Raw genomic sequence first — 11,214 nt, 5'->3', positions numbered from 1 at the left:
CAACATCCTTTGCACCTGTATATGCAAATGAGCTACTTGCTGCTGTTAATGATAACTGTTTTGGTTTTTATCATCTGTTTTAATCTATAATACATAAGGAATTAAGGCATATAAATGTGGTTAAAGCATAAAACCAAGGTCTTATTGTAGGTGACTCAGCCGCAGCAGTTGTATAGTTCACCCCAAGTCTCTGTAAGTCGCTTTGGATAAAAGCGTCTGCTACATGACTAATTAATAATAATAATAAATTGAAGGTAAGAAATTTAATTATTTGTCTACGATGTCTACACGCGTTCTGTTTCAATACTGCTCTCTAGGTCTGGCAGGACAATGTGTAAAATATATATATATAAAATACAAAAATATGAACGGACTTAATGTTGAAGTATAAACAATATATTCCATATTCATACAATATATATATGTATAATATATATATATATATATAATATATATATATATATATTATATATATATATATATATATTATATATACCAGTACAATTTTTAGTAATCTTTTTTTTTTTTTTTTTTTAATTATGTCACTGTCAGAAATAAGATTTTGTATTGTGTCTTTATATGTAGACCTAATATATAAAGACACACAATATATTAAAAAATATGTTTTGTATTGTGTCTTTATATATAGGTCTAATATTTTAAAATATTTTTGAATATATTTAATTTTCCTCACCAACCATCTTTAATGGTTATCAGCAGTCTATTAGTGAGGTAGATAGCGCTGAAATAAAATATAGAAATTAAAATGTACATTATTTTAAATGCATTCACTGTTGAGGCCATTTGAGCTAAAACAGCTTGTTTACAAAGGCCTCCCAGGAGGAACGCAGGAGCAAGTTGTGTGTATGTACAAAGATACAAATGAGACACAATCTGTTCAAGTTAGGTTTGGGGTTTTCAATAATATTACAAATAACAACAGAGCTAGGCATAATATGTACTGACTAATATACACATGTGCATACATATATGTTGTTTAGTTATGATTATATATGTATTCAATGGCAAAAACTTTGTAGTGATGAGTATTAGATTTTTGGAAAGGAGTACCTGAAAATGAATGGGACATGCAATATGTCAAACCCTGCATGTATGTTAACACTTTCCATTGCAGTTAGTACGGTATGGTACACTGTTGATACATGTATGCTGTAGTACACGAAGCAGTGTTTTATGTCACTTGTAAGCACAACATCCACACATTACAATCCACCTCTTGTTTATGTACTTAATTGAGTACCTTTACATTTTCACAATGGTGAACTGTAGAAATCTGCAACTGTACCTAAACATTTTAATGTCATAACTGGCTTCCAGCATAACAGTATGTTAGTGAGCATTCACAATGCACTGTAAAGTTAGAAAGAACAATGGTTAATCGCAGTGAAAACATACACATACTGCTGAAAATGCAGTGACTCTTGCCATGTGAATCAGTGCAGGTAATACAAGAAAGTCAATGTTGCAGATTCCAGATACAGAAAATATTGTTTATATGAATATGACTTGTTTAACATTAGTTCCAATAATACAGGTAAGGTTCCTAATAAATTCTATAGCACTACTGAGTTTAATGATTTCACTTAGAATACTGGTGAAACAGTCAGCTTGACAGCAAACATTGTGTTAATGCTAATGCAGTTACTTAACATGTTACCAATCACAAGGACTATGATTTCCCAGTGTTATGTCCGTATGGCCAGTCTTCGGGGAGAATCTGTCATGTGCTTAGTGATGTCGTTGATGATGTCATTGATGATGTCATATATGATGTCAAGTGTGATGGGAAACATAAACATAAGGGTTGCAGAGTTAAGGTTAAGTAACCTTAACTTGCAATTTCCTAACCTTTTCGACTTTTTCAACCAAAACTTTAACATTACTTTAATGAAGTTTTTGCCACTAAATTTCCATATTTTGCAGAAGGCATCCTGGAAAATCTAAAAACCACATCTGCCACATAATGTAGTGGTGAAAGCACAACTTGAGACTCTAAATAGCACAGAAGAAAAGTGGGGCCCCTGAGGCTGAAGAAGTGGGGACAGCAACAGCTGTCCCGGAGACTAGAGAGGTGGGGACAGCAATGACTGTACCTGAGGCTGGAGAGGTGGGGACAAATTTGAACAGTAGTGCCGAGGGCAGTTATTCTTCATGTTGTACGGCTTTGTCACTCTCTAGATGAATCACGTAAGAATCCTGCAGGTTTTTAGGCAGTCTGATGCGTTGTGTGCATTGCATTGCTCATCTTTTTGCATCCAGGCAACACTGGGACCATGGTTGACTGTTTTCCATTTGTAGAACACAACTGACAGAGTTTAAAACGTTTTCCTATCAATTACAGCTCTGTCGTGCTTGAAATTGGCAAATGCTGTATTAACTGAAATATCATATCATTTTAATACATTACTAAACAATATGGGGGATAATTAATTACATGTTTTAATTTTAAACTGGCGCTACATAAATCTGGTGATACAGAGCATTATGTTTATTTTCTAACTCGGCACGAGTGACATTACAAATTAAGTATTTTTTTGTAGGAATAAATGTACAAAATGCATTCATGTCTTTACAAAATCATTTTAACTTCATAATATTCTTTTAAAAACTGTGAACTGTATGTCTTGTTGTCAAACAAGACTTTGTTATTGTTAAACTTCGCTAAATGTGGACATCAGTACGTACCTCTGAAAGAAATTAAATGTAACAGTGTCATTGCTTACAATTTTTGTACTAGCTACACGCTAAAGGTTGTGTCCCCACTTTTTCACATTTTATTATTTATAAGAACAGAGAAGTTAACAGTTTTAACACCTACCCATATATTTGTTTGTGGAATGGAAAGGTATCGTTGAACTCCCGACCATACCAAAACAACAAACATGAGAAGTGGACAATGAAAATTGTATTTCCTAAATTTAAAAACATCGCTATTTTCCCCAGTGTTGAAGGCACAAACACAAAAAACATTATCACTGATTACCAATTTTAATCCAGACAGAAACACAGATGTGACCCGTGTGTGCTGAACTATATATTCCAAGTCTCCCTATTCGGTGCAATGGAACGGTTGCAGGCCACTTTACCTAGTAATGACGTCAAGCAGAAGTGACGTCAGACCCATATCTTTGGGGTTCAATTTCTGCAAAACTAGGGCCCGCCTAAAAAGTATTAATACCCCTTTGCACATCTACACACACAGTACTATGTATAATGCGAGTGTGGTTCCTTAATTTGCTATACTTTTTGAAATACAGGTTTATAAAAAGCATCTTAATTATTTATTTAAAAAAAAAAAAAAAACAGCTGTTTTTTTGCCACACTGTATCTCAAAAAGTATTCAACCAAATGCTATCCCGTTCACAGAGTCTGCCAATCAAACCACGCGTAAACATTTTTATGTATATTGATGGGGTTTTACCCTCCTATTCAGCTGGTTGTAAAATATACGTTAAACAGTACCTTCGTTCAAATCTTAATTATGTCTGTGCGACCACGCAGACATAATGTTTCGGTTCATGTGTAAAATCGGTAAATCTATAGATTAACCGGTAAATGTGTAGATTTACCAGCTCAGAGGTCAATGTATAAAATAACTGGTATATGTGTAGATTTACCAGCTCAGCGGTCAATGTATAAAATAACTAAAAACACATTAACAATATTGTTTTCCATTATGAACCTACATAAAGGTGAAATACATAAATATACATATATATTTTTTTTTGTGAAAAACAGAAAAGATAAAAAATACAATATCTAAAATCAAATGAACTGAAGCACTATCTCATAAATGCATCATTGCATTACAGACTTAATAAACTGCAAATGCAATGAAAGTTAAACAGAACTTTTCTGTTTTGCAAAACAAATAATAAAAATAATACTAAATGTACTATTTAAGAACACAGTATATTATATATATATATATATATATATATATATATTATATATATATATATATATATATATATATATACACACACACACACACATTTCTGGCAATCTCTAAATCAGATTGTCAGATTTTACTCGAATTGAAGTCAAAGTAGATGCTATAGTCAGAGGTGAAAGTAACTTTAATTTCTTACTGGTGTGTTATTTTCAGGCACAGCTTGCTCACGCTGCTTATACAACTTCCAGTAAGAAAGTAGGGAAGCGCCCAGTCAAATCTGTACATTATGCTGTTTTCAGTCTTTTACATCTGTTTTTTTTTTTTTTAATTTATCATTTTTTCCAGAATTTTACATCGTTTTAATGTAATTTTTCCCACCATTAAGAAAATAGTATGCAAATATTTATCATATGCAATACACTGGGTCTTGTGCATTTTTTTGCTTTACTTGTGCAACTCTGCCGTGGCTCATTTTGTCTTGTTCGTCGTGAATTTTGTTTTTTTTCTTTTTAGAGAAATTGATCTATTTCCAATTTAATTTTGCAAAAAAATGTATAATTCATGGTAAATGTACCTCTTTTTGACAATTGGAAAACACCCATCGGATCGCAACTGATTGCACATGCACCAAAATCTGACAGTGTACCACTTTATGACATTACATTGGTCAAGTTTTGGTGCACGTACCACATTGTGACAATGTGCCACTTTCTAACACTACACCCGTACTGTATTGTTGTTCAGTCGTCCGCCCCCCTTGAGCTAAACTCGTTTTTCTGTTTGATATGTTTCCTTTTTAAAAGCAATAAGGAGCATCATATCACAGTCTATTATTCCACCAAGTAAAAAAAAGTGGAACAGTTGTATGCTTTTGTCTTATGTAGGTATTCACTTCAATTCAGGCCACTAAGATAACAGCTGACAAAAGCTCCCTTATTTTGACAGGTATGTACTACTAATGTGCCTGTCTGCTCATTTTAACTGTAGTATGTGTAATCCCTTATATCTTCTTCCTTTGCTGTATTCTCACATCAAACACTCTTTAACTGGGCACATGCTAATCCACCGATTCACACATCTTCACTTTCATTTAGAAATGTGAATCCCCTGTGCACCAAGCTGTCAGTCAGGTCAGACACCCACACAGGTAATGTATCTTTAAGTGTAACTGAGCCGGACGGCCAGTGGCTCATTGAGGAGGAGCTCCTGCTTGCTTGCCTGCTGTGTGTACAATGTGTGTCTGTTAGTCTAATGCAGATAATTCCTTGCTGGTGAAGTGAGAGAGCAGTTAGATTTAGAAGCAGTGAATATCACTGAAAACGATAATATCTACCTATCTATCTATCTATATATATCGTTTGTTTTTTTTTATGTATTTTTTTTTTTTAAGTATGTAAAGACCCTGGTTTCTTGTAAAGCAAATATAGTATTTTTTCATAAAAGGAAAAAAAAAAGGAATGTGTGTCAGTCTAGCTGATGATGAACACCCATTTCCAAAGGAACTCATTAGGCACTTATTTCCAGGTATCTAGTACATCCTAACTGAAGTCATCTGTGGATTCTCTGACAAAGCTGTCATCGTCTATCTACGAGTTGAATAACCGGTTTATAAAGCACAGTCAGGTAAGGTTTTTTCTTCTTTTTTTTTCATTTATTTTTTTTTTTAGATTAGTTTTTAAGATGTGCATGCTTTTTTATTTTCTTTTTCTCTCCACATTTTACTGGTAAAGCCATCAGCAAAGTAAGTAACACAATTATATCAGTAATGTCTGTAATGCTCACTTGCAATGCTTATATAGCATGTCGGTGCTGAATCTGTTTAAATACAATTCATATGGTAATGTATTTCATTAAAACAAAACTAAATAAAATATATTTATTTTAATGTGATCCCATACAGACCGTTTTTTAAGATTATGTACAAGTGCAGCACCTGGCTCAATTGGTTATGAAGCATGTCAATGAAACAATGACTTGGTGAACAGGGTTAAGGTCAGAGGGTGTTAAATTACACAGGGTTATTTGGGTTATCATTATTTGACACTTTTTTCTTTGTATTTATTTAATTATTATTGATCTATTTCCAATTGAAGTTTGCAACTGCAGCCGTTAAACTGGAATTTTTTTTTTATTTTTTTTTTTAAAGTGTACAAATACTAAAGATCACATCTAAGACGTGGATTAAAACAAGAGTTGAATGATTCTAGCACACTTTTATTATTATTATTATTATTATTATTATTATTATTATTATTATTATTATTATTATGCAAGAAGTGCGCTGCTCTACCTTAACTACATTTTCAGTTTATTAGAAACAGGGTTATATGTGTATTATTCTAAATTTCCATATTTTATTACCATTACACCAACTGACTAAAAATACAAGCTTGCCACATGGAATACAGGCTTTGTTTTACCTGCGTATACAAAACACAATATGTTGTTATTTAAAAGTTGAAGCTGCAGAATTTCTGATCCTTCTATCTTTGCAACCTACTTACGCAGTATCATTTTTCCAGCACGCATTCAGATTTTTTTTTGTAAGTGTATCTAAAAATATATTACCCATAAAAGCAAAGGATGTTTTTTTGTTTGTTTTAATATTTATATTGAACAATACAATTACATGATATCGTTTTTTTATTACTATTATTATTTGTAATTTGTACTTTAACTCTTTGTTTACTGAAAACAGAAATTTTAACTGTACCTAATCTATTAGACACACACACACACTTTAAATACTAATACACAAAGGGGTTAAAAAGTCAATTTTATATATATATATATATATATATATATATATATATATATATATATATATATATATATATATATTCAACCTAAAAATATATTGTAGCCGACTGTATATATTATGTACAGATAATGAGTTGTGCTTATAAAATATTCAGATGTATTTGTATGAATGTTTTACTTACTATACAATCAGTGCCTGAGTCATGTTTTCTATTAGTGATTGGTTATACCTTATAAAGTGCTTTGTTGTGAAGTTTGGTGTATACCAAGCTTATAATAAATGCTTAACTCCTTAACTGTTCTTCAAAAAGTTGTATCCACGACATACTAAAGTAGCAAGTATTTAAAAAAAAACACTTCCAGGATTCCGAAAATGAAGTTCATCACATTATGGCACTGGTGAGCATTCAGCTCAACTACATAAATGTATAGAAATGTATACATATGTGTATTTAGACTGTACGATTGAAAAACATATTAATAATCAGTAAAAAAAAAAAAAAAAAATCAAATTATGAATTTAAAAAGGTCCAAGATTATTCATATTAGATAAACCAGATTCCTGTTACCCTTAAATTATTTTAAGTCATGTTGTTTTGGCCTCGCAACAAGATTTGAAATATCTGGTCCCGAGGAAAGTGTCCATGTAGATTCTTTGACTACAGTGTAACTTTGCAATGGTTTATTATCTATCGAGTCTGGCTTCCTGCCTTATTCTCACTTTTTTCTATTCTATATGAAACACCTTAAGGGCTGTCTCATTGTGTAGTAAAACATTTCACACACATAATTTATTTTTCTTTTCTCCTTTTGAAGTTTTAAAAAGGTTGTTTCAGTTACAATATGCTATGTTTTTTTATGTCGAATATATGGGTATGTAAGTGAAAAGTGACATAAGAACAATAACTGAACAGCTCCTTCCTGTAACTAAACAGTTTCTTCGTAGTTATATGCAACTGTACTGTTTTATTCCTCTCACAAAACCATTTAAATTGCTTTAGAATTGGACACAATAAGATGAAGACAAATATTATTCACTGTAATTAGTGACGGCTTAACAAATAGTTGACTTTGTAGTCCTTTAACAGATTTTGACTTTTTAAAAAAAAAATAATAATTCTGCTAAAAGTAAACTCTTATTATTTAATACTGTATAATTAGTTAATATCAGATATGCAAGTCTTTTTTTGAAGTAGAGAATCCTTGAAATAACAATACAAAAAAAAAAGTAAGTAATCCAAATGATTTAAAGCTAAAATCTTTGTAGAGGATGTGAGACACAGGGATCAATTATCAAGCTCCCATCGACTTGCAAAGAAGACACTGGAAATGTGTAAAACAGATGAAAAAATAGAAAGGAGACTTTTAAAAGAAAGGTTGTAGTTTAACAGACGAAAATGTGTCTATTTTAATTCCGTTTGACTCCCTCCACTGTGGAGAGAAGAAAATAGAAATGCCGTATGTGAATTATTTCAATTTTTTCAGACCAATTTATTTGCTGCATGTAAATGCCATTAATGAGCCATGTAATATGTAATAGTATAGTGATTGTTTGCCTTTCTACACCAGAGCCTATTAATGTGACCGTTAAACATATTTCTTAGCATGTTTTTTTTAATGAAGGTGAATCACATCCACCTCAATAACTGAAAATTTAATTTGAAAACAACATGTAGCTGATACATTGTATAGCTTTTTTTTTTTGTAACATCTTGGATATTGTCAAATGTATCCTGTGTGAAGTACAGCCAGTACAACATGTAAAGATGACTGTCCTTTTAAATGTCTTATTTTGAAGATATACATGTACACCTTGGTTTTACTGGCGATACAAACAATACAGTTTTGATTGATTGGTTTGTTAGCTCTAATGCAGACCATTTTTAAAGACGGTGCTCATTTCATCCCAATCTATGTTGTTTTAAATAATATAAGCAGTGTGACACTTGTATATGTATGCAAGTAACTATGCCAGTGACAAACCTAATAGGGCAGAGATGCTGCAGCGTCCACAGATTGTAAAAAGTCTGCCCTGACTGTCATTTTAGATGGCTTGGATCATTTGCCATTCAGTTGTGACATTTCTCTGTTGGGTGGTGATCTTAGGAAATTTCAGGGTGCATTTATGATCTATTGCAAATTCTCAAGTTTCTCTTTTTTCACCAACAAAAACAATGAGTGATTGAAAAAAAATGACCTGTTGATCCTCAATCCATTCAGTCAGTATGGAGGTTCAATCCAGCTCTGAAGTCAAAGGCATTTCAAACTGGGAAGAAAATGCCGGTAAAATACATGGCTAAAGTAAATAAATACATAAAACCCATAAACATAATAAGCATTTCATAGAAAAGGGGTTATGGTTCTATAAAGAACAGACAGTGAAACAGACAGAAGTAGTTCACGGAAGGAAGGTTTTATTCCAGCAGATTTATATTGACTGAGTTGGTGAAATGTGTGCTGTAATCAGCAAGCACAATCTGCCAAGCATCGTTTCAAAACAATCAATAAACTGCATCCTAACACATTAATCTAAAGGTATTAATATGTAGATGTTTGTTTATATATAAACAAACATCTACATATTCCCTGAATACCTTGGTCATTATGATAATTAATGGTCTATTGTTTTTGAAAGAAATACTGTATTACTTTGAATTAACGCTGCAGTGTTTTTTTGAAATTGCTAAAAACATCTGCGGCGCTTATTCAAGGTAGTCGGTAATTAGAAGTACGGTTTTCGAAAGGCACAATTTTTTTTTTGTTGCATTTTTTTGACGTTATTTGAGGGAGGCGTATATTGAAATTTATTTCTGCGGGTACAACTAGATCAGGATGGTTTAAGACATAATACAACTTTAAATTGAACAGTTTATATCAGATCAGTGTTTGACGAGGTGAGGTCACAAACCAGTGCAGCGTGGAGAGGGAAACAATAACGTGAGAGAAATGTTACACCGTCGGTTTACTTTCCCTTTCTTTTCTTACAGCAGTTTCTAAGAGTCGCAGGGCTGAACTATTTAAGTAACGGTGCATTCCTTTCTCTTCAAATAGCAAGACAACCAAACACTCACGATCTGCTGATCCTGGCAGGCCTCCAGTGAGGAAGATGAGTCGATCCCCAGAGTCTATCCCCAGCGTCTCTTATTAACCAAAATACCGAGCATACAACCACCAAAACAGAAATGCATATAAGAAACTTAAATAATACTGATACAGCTCTTGCATTACTAAAATGTATTACTTTCCTTGCTAATTCTATCAAACGTTATGTTAACTCCAACGTGTCACTTACTTCTTTGCTATGGAAAATAAATACATATAACTTTTATTTTTATATGTCTACATTTTATTTTCTATTCACAAACAGTACATAGTACATTGCACATTGTGTGTAAAGCCTTGAAAATCAGTTCTTTTAACTTCAATCGCACACAAAAACAAAGCCAGGGTATCAGCAACAATTCAGTGCATCACCAATAGGTGGCACTATGTTTTTTCATAACATATCCGAAAGCAGTGTTACTGGATTCAGTCTAAAAGAAAACATGACATATCCTATTGATTAGAAGATATTGGGGGATACCCATCAGTACATTAATAATGTAGGTGTTACAGAGCACGCTTGTGTTGCGATACTGTGATAATTGGAATCTACCATCACATTTACCTTGTCGTTCTGTAATGGAAAATACTTCCATGGTACTATGCTTTCTCCTTCTGGTCATTTTATTTATTTCTGTATTTTTTACATATTACTATTGAAGAGCTTAGTGCCAAATGACATCACGCTGATGAGGATAGAAGCTTTTTGCAAATTTAATTCAACTTGGAGTGGTAATCAGTGAGGTTTTTATTGACAGCAGTGAATCATGACAACAGTGTTATAAAATAGGTGGTAAAAATCAACGTGTTTCAATTACTCGTTTTACACAAACTATAATATCAACTATTCACTGTTTATTATATGTCTGATATAAATATAATCACTTATCATTCTTAAATAGCAGGGACCCTGTTTTGAAGCAAGTGAAAGGCCCCAGAGGAAGCAAACCCCAGGAATGTAAGGTCATTCTTAATGGCTACTCGAGATAGTAATAGGCCATGCAATTTTAATATTAGCACTTTAAAGTTCAGACTTTTATTTTTATTAAAAAAAAAAAGATACAAGGCTTTCAGGTTAAAACCACCTCTTCTATTGTAACCAACTTTGGATTTTAAACAAGAAATACCAAAAAAAATTCCCTTACAGTAGTTACAGACACAAAGTACTTGATTGACCATCTTTTCTCACACTTTATACATATCTTTATATGTAAAGCATAATACAGAGTTTGAAATGCTCCATAAAGTCCAATAATAATGGTGTTTCACTTTTTACCCAGTATTGTTAGTAGTTGACGTACTGCCTGATTTTCCAAACTTGGTAAGGGAATGTAGAGGAAATCTATTTACTGTTATCAATCTTAAATTATAAATCTGTTATGCTTTTCTATTTCTTCTTAAATGCAATGTTATATTTTGTAGAGTGAAGTTATATT

This window comes from Polyodon spathula, chromosome 4 (assembly GCF_017654505.1).
Source record: "Polyodon spathula isolate WHYD16114869_AA chromosome 4, ASM1765450v1, whole genome shotgun sequence".
NCBI lineage: Eukaryota > Metazoa > Chordata > Actinopteri > Acipenseriformes > Polyodontidae > Polyodon > Polyodon spathula.
The sequence above is the reverse complement of the archived record's forward strand: the minus strand, read 5'-3'. Positions refer to the sequence as shown.